Source organism: Camelus bactrianus, chromosome 3 (assembly GCF_048773025.1).
Source record: "Camelus bactrianus isolate YW-2024 breed Bactrian camel chromosome 3, ASM4877302v1, whole genome shotgun sequence".
Classification (NCBI taxonomy): Eukaryota; Metazoa; Chordata; class Mammalia; order Artiodactyla; family Camelidae; genus Camelus; species Camelus bactrianus.
Window position 1 is genome coordinate 934,556 of NC_133541.1, and position 20,020 is coordinate 954,575.

Consider the following 20,020-nt stretch of genomic DNA (forward strand, 5'->3'; position numbering starts at 1 on the left):
TGAATATATTTTATGACATGTCAAAGTGTTATGCTTATGATAGGCTTGAGAATAAAATTAATATATAAAATGATTTTTAATATACAAACAATGCACAGTTCTGAAGGAATTATGTCTATAGTTAGAAGCATTTTTCTTATTTTATTTTTTATTCATTTTCAGAGTTTCAATCTTTTGATTGTAGGTGACAAAACCAATCTCCAATGTGTTTAAACAACAGCCAAAAAATGGGGATGCATGGGATTTATTGGTTCCTGTAAATGAAAACCTCAGGTCTGAGGTCTGGCTTCAGTCAAGGAGAGATACTGTAGCCCAGATGATGTCAAGGGCTGCTTTTGTCCTGTCTTCATTCTGTGTCCAAGGATGTCTCAGCATGCTGCTTCTAGGCACTCAGCATCACAGATCACACATCCATCCAAGCCAAGAGAGGTCTCTTTTGGCAGATTCCTCTCTTGATAGAGGAAGCTCATCATTCACATGGGCACCAGCACGTATCTCCTCACATAACAGTGACTTTTACTGTGTTATTTGCCAATTCTCAAGTCATGAGTGAGACCAATAGAATGAGGGGTATTATTTGTCTTAAACCAACTGAGATCTACCTCTGGTGCTTCAGAAAGAGTGTGTCAATCAAGCATAAATCACAGGACTAAAGATAGAAGGGAAGTTATTTATCCTAAAGCAAAATCTGGGTCCTCTTCTAAGACTGGGGACAGCTCCAGGACAGCAGTTCTGTCCACTACTGAGTACTTTCAAATTTTCATTAATGAGCAAATATTAAATTTATGATCAGAAAAGATGATAAGTAAGAAGAAACTTGAGGAAGGAGAATGGAAAGCTTTCCTGTTTCTTAAGAAATATTGAACCCATTAAGTTCTTGGAAGAAAAATGGAAATGTGTCAAGTTTGTATAAGTTCTGAAATGAATTAGAATTGATTTCACAGTCCATGTAGGAGGCAGTGCTATACGGTTAGTGTGTCTTTGGGCTCTTTGAGTATTTCAGTTCTTTCACTTAATAGTTGTTTCATTTGGGGCAAATTGCATCATCTCCACGTGGATCTATTTCCTCATCTGTAAAAGAGATATAATATTACCTTTCCCACAGGGTGATTGTGAGGATTTAGAAAAATAGATCTGTGCTGAAGCAATAGTAAGCATTTAAAGAATCTTAACTATTTTGATTACTTAATACATAATTAAAAAATTATTATGCAGACTTTTTAAAAATGCATACTATTTAAATGGCCTATATGTGTTGTACAAGAGAGGAAGGCTTAATATACCTTCTATAATACATTTTTCTCAGCCTTAACTACTTTTCACATTTAATCACACACACACACCAAAATGTTATTCCTTTCACAAGCATGAAGCCTTAACTGTGAAGAAAAGGATAATGAAAGAGAGTAGAGGAGGAAATAAAATGCTTTCTCTACAAACTGATGGCTTAAAAACTAAGAAAAAAACACCTTTTTAAGACTTTGGTCACCATATTCATAGCTAATAATTAGGTAGAGTTTTTCACATGCCTGTGATTAACGTTCTAATTGTTTTCACAATTAGTAAATCATTGACTCATCACAATAATCCTATAAATTGCTATTATTATCCCCCCACTATATGGGTGAGGAGATTGAAGCCCCTAGAGGTTAAGAAATTTGCACTAGGCCCCACAGCTAGCATCAGAGCTGGGATCCAGATGCAGGAGTGTGGCTCCAGGAGGGGCTTGTAAGCACTCCCTCTGCTCTCCCCTGCAGGTGCAAGCCAGCCTCCCGCTATTACTGTAAATAACATGATGTGGTTTACTTAGTCTTGAAATTCACATTCTTTGGAGCTTTCTCTCTGGGGAAGCCATCAGGAGCAGCCAGGGACACTGAGACATGCTTCTGGACTATGACCAAGAAGATAGATGGAAGGAAAACAGTTTAAAAATGGGATCTTTAATGTGCATTCTTCAGTGGCCAGAAAAAAACATGCCTAGTGAGTAACTGAAACCCTATCAGCCACGTGCAAATTATGCTTCACACCCCCGTTGCCCTTGGGTCCACACAGTCAGAACTACAATGGATCAGGGACATGAATCTTGTGCAAATGCAGGGAGTATGAATACCTGCCATTTTAAAATCTCAAGGAGTATGAAAAGCATGTGAAGCTTTCATCAACAGAGATCTGCTGTCACTTCCAGTGTTTCCCTCAGGACATGTCCACAGCTTCACTGGTCCTATTCAGAATGAAGACGACAGCTAGCACCTGCTGGCCCCTGAATCAGTGATAGGTTCTCCCTTTAAAGGAAGCATATCCCCTTCATGGGTTACAACTAGTTCATAACCTACGTAATTCTATAGATGTAGAAGGGATATTTTCATTGGTTCTGCTATCACAGACTTGTCTCCAAAAGAACATGTCACCAGTTACTCCATTTTCACCCATTTAAAGATATACTTAACAGGCTTCCTTCTTTAGTGCAGTTTTAGGTTTACAGAAAAATTCACAGAAAGTGGAGTTCCCATATATTCCCTATGCCCTGCACACAGCTGCTCCTGCTGCCAGCATGTTACATTAGTGGATGCACTCATTCTTTTTGACATCCTTCATTCCTCCTACCCTAAAAATTAACGTAACTGATATTCACGTCTCTTGTGGCATTTATGTGCGATTTACATCACTTCTCACGTGTATGTGAGGTTTAGAGCACATGCATGTTGTCTGTTTAAGCGTGGGTTGGGGCAAGTTTTCTGTGTAAAAATATGATCATTAGTGAGTCTCATGCTGCTCGGTTTTTGGGTTGTCAGGTCCTGTTCACCATTGCTTCAGTTATTGGGATCATTGTCTACGGACTCTCAGTGTTCATTGTATTTTCTGCAAAACTTCCCAAGAACCTGCATGGAAGAGACCCAATCCAGAAGTACCTGACTGTGCAGATGGGCCACGCCCATCACTGCTTCTCTCATCAGTTTTATCATCATTGTGACCCTGAAGGCAGTATATGAGAAAGTGGCAATCATGAGGACAGACTCTGGTAAGCCTCTATTGTAGCTGAGGTCATTTCTACACCACTTTTAGAACCAGGTCAAAACAGAAACTGTATCTTTTGGGCACTTCAATTCCAGAACTTTACAGTCTTTAGAAAACGTCAAGTGTAAACGTATTTTCTCTAGCCTATATGAGAAGTGAATTAGCTCCAGCTTTGCATTATTTAAAGGGACAAAGCAAGCATTAGAATGTCCAAGCTCTGTGTAAAGATGTCAGTACTGAATAGTATTTTCAATTACATTAGATCATGTACCCTATTTTTGAAAGTAAATAGTCTCTTTATTGCAAATAAGTGGAAGAGAGTCATGGTTCCAGTGGCAGATTTGCTCGTGTGTTACAGAGAGGACAAGTAATCACAGTGTTATGTGTCTTTCCCCGATGCTGTTCCTGTTAGTGTAGCTCCATTCTCATCATCTATAGCTTCTATAATAAATGTTTCTTCTCTCTGGCTTTTATCCCAGCCAGCGGCTTAGCGGCCCAAGTGCTTCCCACAAGCTGCATGTGGCTGGGTCGTTCTCCCAGTGGTCTGCTCAGTAGTCATCTTCTGAAAACACTAAGACCAATTTAAATTCTAAACTAGGAGGATGACCTGTTTTATGTTCCCCAAATTCTTCTAGCAAGTTTCCCCGTGTTTTGTTTGTTTTATTCAATAGTCCTACCTTCCTGCCGTTCAGGGAGACAAGAGATTATCATTTAGCAGGATGTTCAGAAGTAGTTTTCTACCAACTTACACCTGACAGAGGACAGTTCTTGCCCATTGGATACTGTTGTGCTTACAAATTTTAAGGAACAGCTGACTATTTTTTTTGCCTTGTGGGATATTGTGTTCATAGTGTGAGAAATTCTTACAACAGTGTTTACACTTGGAATTAACATAGTAGCTATGTTAAGGAATTCAAAACAGCTTAAATGAAAACAGTGTGAATTGTGTGTGTATATATATATATATATATATATATATATATTTACCGTGTTAACTCATGTATCCGTGGCTTTGATTAGTCTCAAAGCTGTTCACAGCTTTAGAGACTTAACTTTTCTTTATTCTAGCTGCAGAGCTCCCAAGGACCATAATGACTATGAGAACAACCTAGCCATGGAGGTGTTCTTGTTCCAGTTTTTCAACTACTACTCTTCGTGTTTCTACATCACATTCTTTAAGGGCAGATTTGTGACTTATCCAGGAGATCCGATGTATTGGCTGTGAAAATACAGAAATGAAGTGCTGTGAATACAGCTTTGTGTTCTGACAGTCTAACCTGGTTCAAGTTTTCCCCTCGTTGCTCAAAGAAGAGTGTCTTTACTGTCTGTTCCTTAGATTTTTTTAGCCATAAAATAATGACTTTATTTCATGTTATAGCTATCTAAAATTTAAATGATATTTTCTTTCTAATATTCCAGTGTGACCCAGGTGGCTGTCTCCTTGAACTGATGACACAGCTGACAATAATCATGGGAGGACAGTCAATCTGGAATAACACACAAGAGGTGTTACTTCCGTGAATACTAAGTCATGTGATCTTGGGGTGAGAATGGCCCACCCATCCAAGTCATTTTCCTGCATGCCCATCTCTAAAACAGGGGAGACTCTGCTTATTAATGGTCTCCAGATAAGATGATCCATCCAACAGTGTAAACGTACCTGCTGTTTAATAATTATGCTTAAATACCTTCTTTTTATGTTTAACTTAAATCCCCAAGTGCTATAATTTCTGCTTATTAGCCCATCACTGGGGGCTGACTGATCAGAGCCCTTTGAGAGATGGCCCTTGTTGGGGCCGTGAGCTAAGATTTCCCACAACTTCCCACAACTTTCTCCTCCTTTTATACATGCACTTAAAAATCCATAACAGGAATTTGTTGAGTGCTAGTATGTGCTAGTCACTGTATTAAGTGTTGTACATATATGTGTGTGTGCGTGTGTGTGTATAATTTAATCACCCAAACAATCCTTATTCTTATCTCCCTTTTGCAAATGAAGATCCTGTGGCTTAAAGAGGGTAATTGATTTGCCCAAGCTCTCATTACCAATAAGAGACCACTGTGGGACTCAGATGTAAGACCCTATCTCTCTGAATCCATGTTCTTCTAAGAACAGAGGCTCTCTTGTGGTCCTAAGGCACAAGGTTACATAATGTTTTAAGAGACACTTGTCTAAAATAATAACTACAGAGGTTTTGACTTACTGTTCTCTTCTAAAAATGAGAAAAGCAGATATTAGCTAAGGTCACACTGTCCTTTAGATTTTCACATAAGCCCAATCCCATATCAAGGTGGACAGTCCAGTGTTATCTGCAATTTCTGCACAATTCAAGGAGCTTACTGTATTCACTTTCTGTTGCTGCTGTAACAAGTATCCCCAAGCGTCATGGTAGTAGGAAGAAAAAAGAAAAATTCTCCACTAAACAACACAAATTAAACCTCCTAGGGCTCTTGAATGCAGAAGCCTGCTGAAGTCAAGGTGTTGGCAGGGCTGTTTCTGAAGGTCCCAGGGGAACATGTATCTTTGCCTCTTCTGGCTTCCAGAGGCCACCTGTGTCTCTTGGCCTGTGACCTATTTTCTCTCTCTCAAGGTCAGCACGGTGTGCCTCTGACTCTGATTCTGTGGTCATATCTCCTCTCCTCTCTCCCCTCTTCTGCCTCCCTCTCCCTCCTTTAATGACCCTGGTGATTACACTGGGCCCACCTCTCTCTTAGAGTTGGCTGGTTAGCAACCGTAACTGCATCTGCAACCATAGTCCCCCTTTGCCAGGGACCCTGACCTCTTCATATGTTCTGGGGATTAAGACATGGACATCTTTGGGGGGGACCATTTTTCTGCCTACCATGCTAACCCTTTTAGGATAATGTTTGGCTTTCAGTTTCTGTTCTCACAAAACTGTTGATCTCTCTTCTGTCTTGCCTTTCACACCAGCATTTTTCTCCTGGCCAACCTAACTGCAGAGCTCACCCCTCTCTGTGGTGTCCCCCAAAACCACTTACACAAGCAAGCCTTCCTGATGTTTGGAGCATGGAGGAGACACTCAAACAACTTGAATTTTGAAATAAAAAACATCCATCATTTTAAAATCTTCCATGCCACTATAAAAAATTTATTTTTTAACTTCTTTTTTAATTTTTAAACTATTTTAAACTTTGTTACTTTTTTAAAACTTTACTTTTTTTCTTATCATCCTTCATTGTAAGCTCCAGAAACCTGCTATTCTGCCCACCACATCCAACTTCCCTTTCATTGTTTCTCCTCCCTTCCCTAAACCTTCCTTCTCTCTCCCTTATTACCAAGTTTCTGTCCATTCTCTTTATAGGGCAGTTAAATTATTTTTTCTTCCTTTCTTTCTGTTTTTGCAGAGTGAACACCTTTGGGTGTCAGCGTGTCCTTCCACATTTCTTCACAAGGGCTTCATCTTTCAGGTTCAGTATGGATTACTGGGGCCTGTCTCTAAACAAAGGCATTTCCCTTGTCCCCCAGCTCACCACACCCCTCAAAAAAAAGATTCTGTTCTTTGCTGTGAAATGAATCTTTTTTTTCCCTGCTGTGCAGTGCACAACTCTTACACTGAGCCCACAGATTTTTCCAGAGGAGTAAATGTAGCTCATGTGCAAATATTCTATTTTTCTCTGTGAAAAGAAATAGATCAGATAGAGGAAATACTAAACTCAGGTTACTCAAAAGCATTTCCTAAAGGAAATAGGTTAATTATTTAACACTAAATTTTGTTGAATCTGGTTGTCAGTGAGCTATTTTAACCAATCAAGGAGAAGGATATATTTCCTAAATTGGTACTGAGAAATTCATGTGAAATGAAACTTGCTCACATGAACTAGTTTAAAGTAAAGGATGCATTATAGTATCTGTGGTCTGTTTATTCTTTCACTTAAGTAAGCTCATTGTTGTAGGTTCCAGTGAGCTGAACTTTGCCTCCATGTATTTCTACTATGGGCTAAAATATTTAGGGAATATGTTTTGAATTATAATTCCCTTGTTTGAAAACCAGGAATGCTGAGTGGTAGCCAAGTTCGAGGGTGGCTTGTGTTTTCCTCACTGCCTCTTCTCTTTGTATAAGGTGCCAGTCTCCTTCTTACTTTTTCATATTAAATCCTAACATACCAAATATCTATCAGTAATTCTTGCTATGCCAAAACTGCACCCATCATCAAAAATACATAGGAAGGGAAAAGAAAACTTATCAAAGTTAGCGACTATTTTCATGCTATTTAAATATGTCCAAAGGAACATAATGAAATGAAATAACTCACTTGCCTACACCCCCCAATTCCATGTGGGGCTCTTGAGTAGGATTCTGGGAGCAAATGAAGGACAGTGAAGCCATGATCCAGGCTCCCTCTGGCGTCTCCCCAGCACTTGGATCAGCACCTGGTATATAGTAGGTCTCAGTCCAAGCCAGCTGATGAGTGAGTGACTCACAGGCATCGAATGCATAACATCAGTGAATTAACAGCATTATTTGTAGGACTCAGAGAATAAGCTGAGAGCCCTGTGGCCTTCCCAGCCTCACATACTATTTTGATATTGGGATCATTTCTGGGAATGTTATTCTGTACTTGACAAAAGGCTAGTATGACTCCAGGGTTAAGCAACTTGCCCTGGAGAAATTTTAGGATAAAATATTAAGAAAAATAGTTAAATGCCCAAAATGGCATAGCATTGTCCTTTGGTGTTTAGATAATGTATGGCTGTAATTTTCTTACTTTATGTTTTCTACATTTTCCACCGCGGGTATGCACTACTATATAATAAGAAAATCTCTCTTCTCCAGATATGATTTGGTTAGAGGATGAGGCAGAGACATATAATAAGAGAATCTTAAATACATGTGTCTGTAATTCACTCTTTAAATTCAGGAACAGGAAACTCAGGAATGAAATAGATTCAGAGAATCAAAGATACTTATATTCAAGATTAGCAAGTGGGAGTGTCCTCAACAGAAATGGTGATTATCTATAATGCAGAGATTAAATGTGATAATGAAGGTACAAAGACAACATGAAGTAGAAAGTGCCACGTGGCAAGCACTGAGTAAAAGGCAATTTACTATGATTATGCTAATCTGTGGTCAATTCCCAAGCAAATGATTGTGTAACCCCTGCTAGAGGGAGAAAGCTTCCAGCCTTGGACAGAGAGGGGGGAGGATCCAGTGCCTGTATTTTTTAAAATGTCTACAGGTGCTTCGCATGTGCAAATTGATATCCCTGCACAAGAACCATAACCCAACAGAAAACCCAAAAGACTGAGGACAATGATGGGTAGACGACAGCCCAAGATTTTCTGCGACAGATGAGGTTCCACTCAGGAAGACTGAGAAAGAGGGTCAGAGTCTTAGCTAAGGACAAGCAAGTCGGGACTTCTAATATGACCTAATACCATCGGCGGGGGAGAGCATTTCAGCACAAGAAGGTATTGCCAGATGAGTTAGCATGGAAGTTTCATCCTGGATCCAAACCGTGATTGATTTAGGTCCTGGAGGGTAAAAGCCCTGTTTCCGTGGGACATGGACCGGATTCCACAAGAGGCTGAGACAGGAAGTATGAGGCAGAGAAAAATTCCCCCAAGAGACTCCCGAGTCTGGGTGCCAGGAAGGGTGATGGACGAGGGCGGTCCCAGCGCCACCCGCACTGCAGGGCTCCAAGTAGCTGTGGAGCTGCGTGCTCCCGGCCGAACCTCAGACCTGACTGCAGCACTCTGGGCTGCATCCTGGGGAGCAGCTTCAGCAGCAGGCTGTCCCCATCATTCTCATAGGTGCTGCAGTGACCCCCAAACCTGTGGCCACGGTGTCCACAAATCAAGGGTCTAAGTGACTTCAGCCTTATTTACAGGTGGCCACAGCCAGTTAGCCTGTGCTGCTCAAAAGGAAGATCCCACATTTTGATGTGTTAGGGGGGTTGCTAATACCTGGCCTGCTCTGAATCATTTCATCCTGACAGCAGCCTGGGCAGTGGAAGTTTCATCTTCCAATTTTATTTCAACTTTTTTTGTTGAAAGTATAGTTGGTTTACAATATTGTGTTAATTCTTGGTGTACAGCATAGTGATTCAGTTATACATACATATATATATATACCTTGTCATATTCTTTTTCACTATCGGCTATTAAAATTTTTTGAATGTAGTTCCCTGTGCTGTACAGTAGGACCTTGTTGTTTGATGCAAAAATTACTAAACAAGGTATTTGCAGACTAAACCTAGCCATGTATATGACAGAGTTGAGTTTATCTCAGGATTTAAATGTGGTTTTGATCTCCAAGATCTCTTTATCTACTTATCATAATTAAAGAGCCTGTGGACCACTTCTCAGAAAAATGTTTTAAAATCTTAAGATTTAGAGAATAAAGAAGGAAGATAATTATACTGAAAAGCAGATATCAAAATATAGAAATGGACACTTGTGATACAGTAATATCTGAATTATTGGAAGAACGTGTTGAATAAGAGGATCCAGGGGTGGGTCTACTAACCGCAACTTTCTGCCATAGCAGTGAGTGTAAATCATCTTCTGAGATCTGCAACAATTGCATTTGAATGTAAATAAAGTTAAATAACAAATAAGCCATGAAGTGTGAATTCAGATTCAGGGGTATCTTCAGTCCATATCCCCACCACTTCCCAGAGCTCCCTGCTCTTCCCCTAATGTCATTGAAAGCAGTGGGGAAAGTTTGTGAAGCGAAGGGCATGTTCCATTGCAAAGAAATCTCGTAGCAAACCTGGGAGCATGGCCAGGGAAAGGTTAACGCTGAGATCAGAGGCAGTGGGAAACCTAGCAGGGGCAGCTCCTTACAAGTCACATCACATACTCTGTGTGTGTCCGTGTGTGTGTGCATATAGACGTGTGGGCATGTACGGTGTATACACCGGCCTTTCGTGTGAAGCTGCCTCTCTGTCCAAATTTGAAATCCATCCAAACGTGCAGTGCAGTCAGCCGAAGCTTTGCCAGACACTAAGTTGTCTGTTGTTGCTCTGTCTCTTCTCCTGAACTCCACGAGTAAGCCACGTGCCAGCTGTTGCTTTCAGGGACAACAGCTCTGTAGGCTACAGGCCCATGCCTTGTTTCACTGCCAACCCCGATTTCATTTCAGGAAAAATTGCCATTTGAAATAGGGGGAAGCATTCAGTTGGCCCACAAGCCTCTGAGTGAGGAAAAAAGGTAACCTTAGAGACAGCTCTGTGGGACAGCATCCAGGAGGGGGCAGAGCACTGGGCTGTAAGTCGAGGCTGTGTTTCTTTTAAGCTCTGCACTGACTTTGAGGCGGCATGTCACTTCTCTGACCCTTGATTTATTCTGCTTAAATTAAGGCCTTGGACCTGTTTGATCCAAAGTTAGAGTAACACTTTTTCTTCTCGGTGACCCTCCATGGCTCTCCAATTCCTACAGAGGGAAAAATGCCCACATCCTCACTGTGGTCTCTTAGGCTCCACCCCCAAAACCACCACTGATTTCCTGTTTGCTCTGGCCCACACCAGTCTCCATGCTGTCTGTCCAGCGTGAGGGACCTCCAGGCCTGTGATCACTGTTCTCTCTGCCCACCCATTGGCCTCCTTCTTTGCCTTATTCAAAGGTCACTGCACCATCCCCACTCCTCCCTACCACAAATTCCTCGTCCTCCTTTATTTTCCTCCACAGCACTTATCACCAGCTCACAGACCCTGTCTTTCTTTCTTTTACTTATTTTCTCTGATGATTTTCAGACTGGAAAGGCCATGGTGGATAATAGCAGAGAAATGGGGGAAAAAAACAAATGAGGGAAGGTATCTTCTAAAAGCTAAAATGCCCACCTGAAAAGGAGGTAGGAGATAAATTAGCAGTCATTACAGTTTTGGTAAACCCAGATACGTAGTCAGGACTAGTTTTCACAATGTTTGGGGGTAGGGTGGCAGCAATAAAAAGAAATTTATCCTGAAAACAAGAAATTAAATTCTTCGGAAGATGATGTGTTCAGCTTGAACTGTCAGTAATACTTTTATTACCTTGGTCTGATAATATCCTGCTTTATAATTTGATCTGTTTGGCATCTGGGTCATGAATCTAATGGTGCCGCAGTTTCGGAAGCAGAACAGACAACCCCACGATGGGAATGGTACTGCCATCTGCAGCCCATGGGCAAACTGGGGTTATTTTATGAATACCTTGAAATGAGTAAGTCATCAGTGGAGATTTCGGTGCTGTCAGTTATACTAGAGTATGTTTTGGGTCTCAGAAGCATCGGTTACTGAGCCAAACAATGACCATCATACCGAAACGGAGCCCGCTTTTCTCCATTAGATGCAATTATACAGTCAGGCTTTCAAATAGGGTGCCTCCGTGTATCTTTGTCAATATTTATGTTGTACAAAGCTGAAGATTTACTGCCAAGGAATGAAATGAAATATTCATGTAGCCCGTGTGGCACAGCTGTTGGCTGATATCCTTCTAAACAGAGTCATGTGAGCCCGCCAGCCTGTGCAGAAAGCCTGCAAGAGCATCCTGTGTCATGGCAGCAAGGTTCACAGTGTCACCCCTTAAACATCTCACACCTGCCTTTCACATTGTTCCTTTTCACATTCTTCTGACCGATGGTTTCTGCCTGGTTCCTTGAGTGACCTCATGGCACATCACTGGCTTGAATTCAGGATGAACTTGCTGATCTCAAATATCGGTTAAGCACAGATCCCCTCCTTCTCCAATGTCTTTGTCCATTTCTGTACATTTGCTTGGGCTCTGTTTCTCTTTGGTTGAGCTTGGTTTTGAGATCTCAGTTGCCTTTAAATGGTTGTATCTTAAAATAGATTTCCATAGGAAAAGCCATCTTTTCTATTATGCATGGGACACTTTTATCTACTAGAAAGCTGATGATGTGCACGTTTTCTATCTGAGCCCTTTCAGCTCACCACTGCCTTGAATTAGTTTTTTTTTTTAAGCTTCGGAGACAGAAAAGGATTTTGGCCAATAAGCTTTGCATTTATGCATGAGGGTTCATGTCAGCAAAGGCACCCATTTGTGCTTCCTGTTTATAAGTCTAGAGATAGAGGAAGGCTTTTTTTTCCTAAATCACATTCTATATATAAAATAATTGCTTTTAAAAGTATACATTATACATGGAAACGCATCTGGTTCCCTCAGTGAGTGAAAGGTCATCTTGTGGCATCTTCAGTCAGTGATGCTTTGTGGCCTGGGGTCTGATTTGAGTTACATTTTTGCTTTTGCTGTGTTTCATGACCAGGTTCCATTAAAGGTGCAGCTGCAGTCCCTGGTGTAGAAGTTATGTTCATTTATTTTGCTTATTTTCAAAAGGACTATAAGACATTGACCTCTTATTTCAAAATGAGTCATAATTGTAAATATTTCTTATTGGAGCTATTATCAGCATTAATAATAACAACAACATTCTGGGGGCAGCATAGCATTTATTATTTTAACACACACAGAAAAAGCCTTGGAAAAAATTTATTGTTCTAGTTAAGTCAAATAAAGGGAATTGAAAGGAATAGTTGTAGGCTTTTGGGAGAAATTGATAGGATTTTTAGAACTTTATAGTCTCATTAAAATACCAATTAAATAACTCAGCCTCCCCCTACCCTGCAAAACAGGATGGAGTAACATCAATTCTAGAGAGATTTTTCAGATTTATTAGTTTTCCTATTATCTAAATAATCCCTAATGAATTAGAAAATTCAATCCATTTCTGAGAGTAGGCAGTCTGTTATTCTGTATTCAACGCTGGAGTGAAACCTATTTTTTGTTCTTTTGGTTCATGGGAGATAGAATTTCCAATTGCTTTTTGAATTAATTTTGTTCCTCTAAAATAAAGTGCCTTTGGTGATGATCTCCTGACCTCAGTTTCCTCCTCCCAGTTTTCCTCATGATCATTAATGACACCCCACCTGCCTTTTTAGTTATACCTCTTAGCTGCTGAAGGGGAACAGCTTCTGAGAGGTGATCCTGGAGCCCTCCACCCGTGCTTCATTAGGCCTCGCACCCAGACACCAACCCTATTCTCCTTCGCCTGAAGTACCTTTCTCTGCTTTTCTGCCTGGAAGGATTCTTGCCAAGCCTTGGCAGGAACCCCTCCACTTTTTAGAGATTTTCTGCTCTCCTCTCTAGGCATGAATTGCACTTGATTCTTCTCCTGATGTTGTGTGATTGTGTCCGTGTCCATTGTGCTCCTCGCCTGGACTGATCCTGTTGGAGGCAGTAGTCAGGCTTTGCATCTTCCTGTCCATGTCCAGAGCACCACAGCCTGGACCCTGGTTCTCACACCTGTTTAAGTGACTTGAGCTTGGAGTTTCAACACACTCATGTACAACTCTTAGATGAGTTGGTAGTAACATTGCCCTCAAGGCCCCCACAAGATTCTATATGGCATATGTTTTTTTCTGAGTGAAGTTTCTCTTTTAGTTGTTTTAGTGAATTCCCTACCATCCTTTGAGATTATTAGAGTAACCATGAGTTGTTAACCACAATAGCTCTCCCCCCACCAGCAAATGATCCTGCTGTCTGAGAACTCAGACATGGGACATAAGAGAAATAATCTATCATTCTTAAAATCTGGAAGCCATAAGATACCTTTTTGTACTTAGAGTACCCACAACACAAACACCAGTCTGTCAAGAATTTGGTGATGCCTTCCCAGAGGGCAGGTGCCATAAGTGAAATGCAGTGAATGATGAAGTGAGACCTCTTTGTCTTTGTTACTGCCTCTTCCACCTGTGCTCTGTTAACTTGATCTTCCCTTCATATAATATGTTCTCCTTTTAATTTACTACAGTTAATATCAGTTGTTCTTCAACATCTCCTTGCACCCACCCCCTTCATTCCCCCTCTCTCCAGTGCTATCCCATCCACACCTCTTCTGCACCCTCCAGGACCAGGCCTGTCTCCCCCATGCCCTCACCTCTGCTCTGTCTGCCCACCACCTGCACTGAGATTTTCTTGTCTCTGCAGAATGAACTTTCCAAAATGGCAGCTGAGTAACTGGGGGGAATGTAGACCGCTCATTTCTTTACTCACTCATTCATTTATCCACCCAACAAACATTGAGCACCTGCTATGCCAAAAACTGTATCAACTGCTGGGGAGACCAAGACAGGTAAAACTTGGTGTCTGCACTCCCCAGGCCAGGTGAGGCATGGCGAGTAGTTGATGTATTACTAAGCAGGTGAACGCAAATCGGACTTCCTAGACCTGGAGATATTTGAACTGAATTTTGAAACATGAATGGAAGTTAGTTCTCTAACATGTGTTAGAGAAAGTGGACACTTCATGCAGAGAGGTGGAGACATATAAGAGTACACGGGCATGAAGCAGCTTGGCCAGACTGAAGAACAAGTAGGGCTAGAACAAAGTATCCACAGGTGGGAATATAAGGTACACAAGGCCTCTGTCATGATGAGTATACCTTATGTATCCTTAAAGAAACAAGTATAAATTGGAATATTTGTAAGCAAGAGAATTGCATAATGTTTATGTTAGAGAAGATCTGGTTATTCTGGCAGCAGAATGGAAGATACTATTTTGGGGGGAGGCCCATATTTGGGGGAAATGATACTTCGGGGGCCACCACAGGTAACCCTGACAACAAGTGGCACACACGTGCAGAGAGGCCCTGGGCAGAGTGATAGTGACATGGGCGGCAGAAGTGGTAACTGCTGTAGAGGTGACTGCATGGCGGCGGGGCACAGAGCTGCTGAGATGACTTTCCAGCGACCCATCCGGAGAGTGGGTCTGCAGGGGGAGTACAAGAGGAGAAGCTGGTTTTGAGGAGGTGGTTCTGTGTGTGGCATTTTGGGTGTGAATTGTCTATGGGACATCTGAGGGGTGATGTCCATTGTTAAGCTGGATTCACCAGTCAGGATCTCAGAGGTGCTGTGGGTGAGGCCATGGGGGTGATTCAGTCCTCCCAGGCAGAGGATTGAAGACGAGGCCCTGGGGAAAATGGCCATGTACATGGCAAATGGGAGAAGAGAAATCCACCAAGATAAAGAAGAATAGCAGAGCAGTTGGGAGAAAACTAGTTGAAGCAACACAGGGAAGACTGTAACCTGGCTTAAGAGGGATTTGAACAGTGACTAAAAGAAGCATAGTGAGAAAGGTGGGTGTGTGGGGCAAAAAAGCAAGAGCTAAAGCCCACCTTTAATTGCCAAGACTGGGGAAATGGAGGAGAACTATACTTAGGTAGCCTTTAAAAAACAGATCTGTGTATATCTGCCTGGGCTTTTTAATTTTATTTAAGTAAAACAAAAATCAAGGGGAAAGAACATTCCACAGAGAGGAAAATATTTGTCCACAGCAAAAGCTACCTGGTAATCAAATAAACAGTTACTGAAAACGCCCACTGGTTTGGAACTCACAGCCACCGACAGTGCAACTCCTTCTCAGTGCCGTGGTGAGGGCCGTGGGGGATGCAGGGGTCTGAGCCCTGGAGGAGTTATCAGCACATGTACTTCCCCAAGAAACTGGAATTTAAAGGGAAGAATAAAGTGTATAAAGTATCAGAGAGCAATACAGGGCCGTGAGAGAAGGTCAGGTGAGGGTTAGTTTTGTTTTACAGTGGGCTTTTCTGGCCTTGCTGAGTTGCTAGGCCTTTGTTGTTTTTGGTCTTTGTTCCAAAAGCTTTTTAGAAATTTCTTCTTGCTTGAATATCTGAACAGATTAAATCATGTTGTTTTTTTTTTTTTTCTGGTGTTCTATTTTTTAATTAAAAATGTTATCTGGAATTTATTTTAATGTCAAAAGTGAGGACAGTCTACCAGGACTTCCAATGATTTAGCTAATTACTCCAATAGTTGAATCCACTGATTTGAAGTGTCAGTTTTATAATATTACTGAAATCTCATAAATATCCACATCTGTTCTTGAAATGTATTCTATTTCATTCATAATCTCAGTGCACTATTTCTAAACTGTTTCCATGACCATAGATTAATACCTCCTAGATTTGGTCCTACTTTATCCTTTTCCAGAAGGTCCCTAATATTACCAATTCAAACATCCCTCCTCATTATTTTACTTGTATATTTGTGTATTTTTCTGGAAGAACTTTAGGATAACCTTTCAGCTTTTTTTCTTAAATCCATTTGGGATTATTAACTAAATTTGCATTCAGATACTAAATTTATTTTAGAGAAAAAGTGTGCTATGTCCCCCAAATTTGAGTCTGCCCTATGAAGATTATGGTGTATTCTACTGTTCATTCAATCATCTTTTTTTTCTTCTTTTTTTTTAACTCATTTATCAGAACCATTTTAACTTTTTTCACTAATTTATTTCTAAATACTCTGTGCCTTTGTTTTCATTATAAATGATTTCTGGGATTTGTACTGGGTTGATTTCTAATAAAGTCTTAATTTCTAGCTTCTCTTGAATGAGAAAGAGATCTGACAGTGTGGGGCCCACTTTCCAATATGGTGATTGTGAGCAGTGCATTTCATTAGGATATCCACTTGCCAATTTGCCAGTAACTGCACCCACTTCACACATTTCTGTTACTTACCTGGCCCCTGTAGGCAGACGATTTCATGTAGGATTAGGTGGGTTATGGACACAGATACTGACATCACTGCTGCCACGCTGCTGACTTTGTGGCATCACTAACTCTGGTTCTTGCCTCTCTGACCTCCCTGAATATGACAGCTCCTTCTGGGCTATGGAGCTGCTGCATCTTTCCAACACTGTCTGCTTTTCTGCAACCCACCCCTGCCTCTCAGGTCAGAAGCAAATGTCAGCTCCTCCTACCCATCCACCCCATCCACGGTCTTGCCGTTCCTGGCACGAGAGGTCCCTATCCCTTGACTGAGCAGTAACCCTAAAGGGACCATAAATTTTCCTCTCATCCACTGTCTTAGTTACATACCTGTGCTAGTTTACTTTAAAGGTCTGCCAGTTAGGAGGGGAGGGTCTAAAAGTCTTTTAGATCTCTGGCCTTATCATTTCTAACTGCTCCCCCACCCCATGGAACAGCTTACCACAGGTCTCTGTTGCCCCATCTGTAACAACGCCGTGTAAATTACAGACAAAGAGAAAAGAACTTCCAAGCCACCACCATAATTTTCACTTCCTGTGACCACACAGACCATAGAAATATCAATATAAAAATTCCTGAAGAAGGATATTTTGCTTATGAAGACACTTTAATTGCATACCTTTCTGTGACTTGTAACAACTTCATAGACTCTCTGGATGTGCTGCACTCACTTTCCCAGACTCAAGGGAGCTTGCTCACTTGCCTATTTGCAGCATATTTCCTCCAACATTCTCTATGCATAGCTTTCCCAAAGGTACATTTCTTATTTCTATTTAAATTGTTAGATACTTCCACAATATTCTTTTTTTAATCCTCAATTACAAATCATCTTCCAAGATTGTATTATTCAACACTGAGAATGAATAATATGCTTCAAGATTCCCAAGTTTATTATCAGCAAATAACTATGGTTGGTTAAAGATTTTTAAGTATGTTATTCCTATTAATGTTATATACGTGAAAGAAACAGGTTGTAATTAGTCTTCTTCCCAGAGATTTTATATTTGTCTTTTGATTGGATTCTTTCACTATTGAACATTATTATTACCATGACTGTCTTTTCTCTTTGGGATTTTGTTCACCATATGCCTCCCTCTCTTTACAGGAGTAAAGGAATATATGTTGTCCTTCCATCCATCCACCACTCCATGATGTGTGTCCATTCCTTCAACAGTTATTCAACTTGGATTCACCACCTTATTTGTAGCCTCTTTTCCACTGGCCCCTCTGTTGTATCTGGGGAACAATATATTGGAAATCAGAGTGGACACGTGGAAACTTGACTACCCAGTAGAGATGCATGGTGCCAGAAAAAGGCCAGGACATCAGATCGTGGCTGCCCATCATGCAAGGAACAGCAATTCTGGCTGTGGTGGACCACTGTGAGTAAAAAGGCTTCACACGGTGAAGACCTTGAAAAGTCCAAAAATGCATTAGCGGTCCTTCCTAAGGAATCCAGTGTTGGGTATTGTTTAATATGACAGGGAGATGCTAACACTAACATCGTTAAAAATAACATAGTTGTTGTAACTGTAATTATTATTTTTAATATATTTTCTTTATAATTATTATTTGTGACTTACAAGGGCTCTTACAGAGGCAGTTGTTAAGAAGTGGGAACATTATACTGTTGCTGGAGTGTTAATTCAGTAGAAGCATGATAATAATATTAATAAGTACTCACTCTTTTGATCCTAACATGAATATAAAGTTTACCCAGCAGTGCTTGTGTAATGGAGATACAAATCTATCTGTTTAAGAGTTTGTAGAACCTAAAATAAGAGCAGTCATTCCACCGTAATTTACCATATAGTCCAGATTATCAGTTTAAAGTTGGAACTACCTGATGAGGCCATATAAACACTTTGTGCATCCCCAAACATTCATTACCTTCCTGGTCCCCTGGGGCAGAGGTTCTTCCAGGGGGTGTTCACATATCTCCTCCCCACCCCACTCTTGGCCTTTACTACCCACTGTTGTTCATTAGCTAAGCATCCTCATGCCCTGAATGTGTCTGAGCTGTGAGGGAACAGAACTCAACTGTTTACAAACTGTATTGACTATGGCCAGTCTGAAGAATCTCTCTCCTTCCCTGCCTCCACTCCCACAGGGCAACTGGGGGCTCACAACCACAGATTCCCATGCCAGCCCATCAGGGAACCTCCTTCCCTAGAAATTCCCTTACAACCAGGGCTGTTTCCTCCCTTACTACACTGTCAAATTCACTCCCAGATTACAGTCCCCAACAAAAGGCTGTTGCAGTTTGAATTTCTTAATCAAGTCACACTGGCCCTGATTCCCTGGCATTTTCCCATGAGCATTCATAGAAACAGAACAGGGCCTGGCAGTGGCTGTGGGCCAGGTTCCTGGGTTAGGGGACTTGCTGGGCACTTCAGGTTTTAGAGTCTGGCCCGAGCTCAGCTCCCAGCATGGCAGATTCCCATCTGCATGATTTCGGGCCAGGCTTCAACTGTTCACAGCTTCATTTTATCATCTGTAAACAGAATAATTCCCTGCCTCATATTTTAAGACTGTTACGTACCACAAAGAGTGCTTAGGGAATTCAGTGAGTCAATGCATGGAAGTCACAAAACCTGGTCCTCAGGGAATGTTAGTTATCTTCATTATGCACCATCGATAAAATTGGCTGCACAGACTTGGCCAGGTATCAAAGCTACAGGCACAAGAATTTGACAATATGTCACTGTCTGGATCATAGTCACAATTTTACACAGTAAAACAAGATTCCTGGGGCCACTAAACTGTCAGCCCACCTGACTCCCCACCCCAAGAACACTCAATTTATCTGATTTGCTTGCTACCCCTACTTTTTGGAGAAAGTTGGCAAATCACACACAGATAATGACTGCTAGTTTATGTCCATATCCATTCACTCAAATTGCCCCATTTTCAGTATCCACTGTGCTGCAGAACATAGACTAATGTTCAGAAAAATGACAGCGAGGCCTTTCCAGTTCCACATTCAGAGAAGTATGAATCTGTCATGTTAGTATATCATATGACACTAAGCAAGGCAGGAAAGCGGGCTCCTGTGCTTTAAGAAAATTTTTAGCAATGGCTTTTAAAATTAAAAGTGTTTTTGTTTGACTTCAGCTAACCAGAAAATTCAATTGACTCCTATTACCCATTACTCAGGTGTCCTGGTTTGATTGTATTAGGCACTTTTTCCTCATCACCCTAGTATAGCTTTGCTCCATCAACACAGATGGATTGTCTCCAAGGCTGCTCCATGTGCATGGGCGTGTTTGTGTACTCACGTGCACCAACTGATTGGTGCCACTGATCCATATCCAGTAGTTTTTCTGCCTTATAACTCAGGCATTGCTTTATTATACCCTAGAAAACTGCTTTTAGATCATTGATTGTACTATAGACCATCCTCTTGCCCACATTAGGAAATGACATCTTCCAAGACACAGGTCCTGTGTGCTTGTATATATGTATAAGTAAGAATT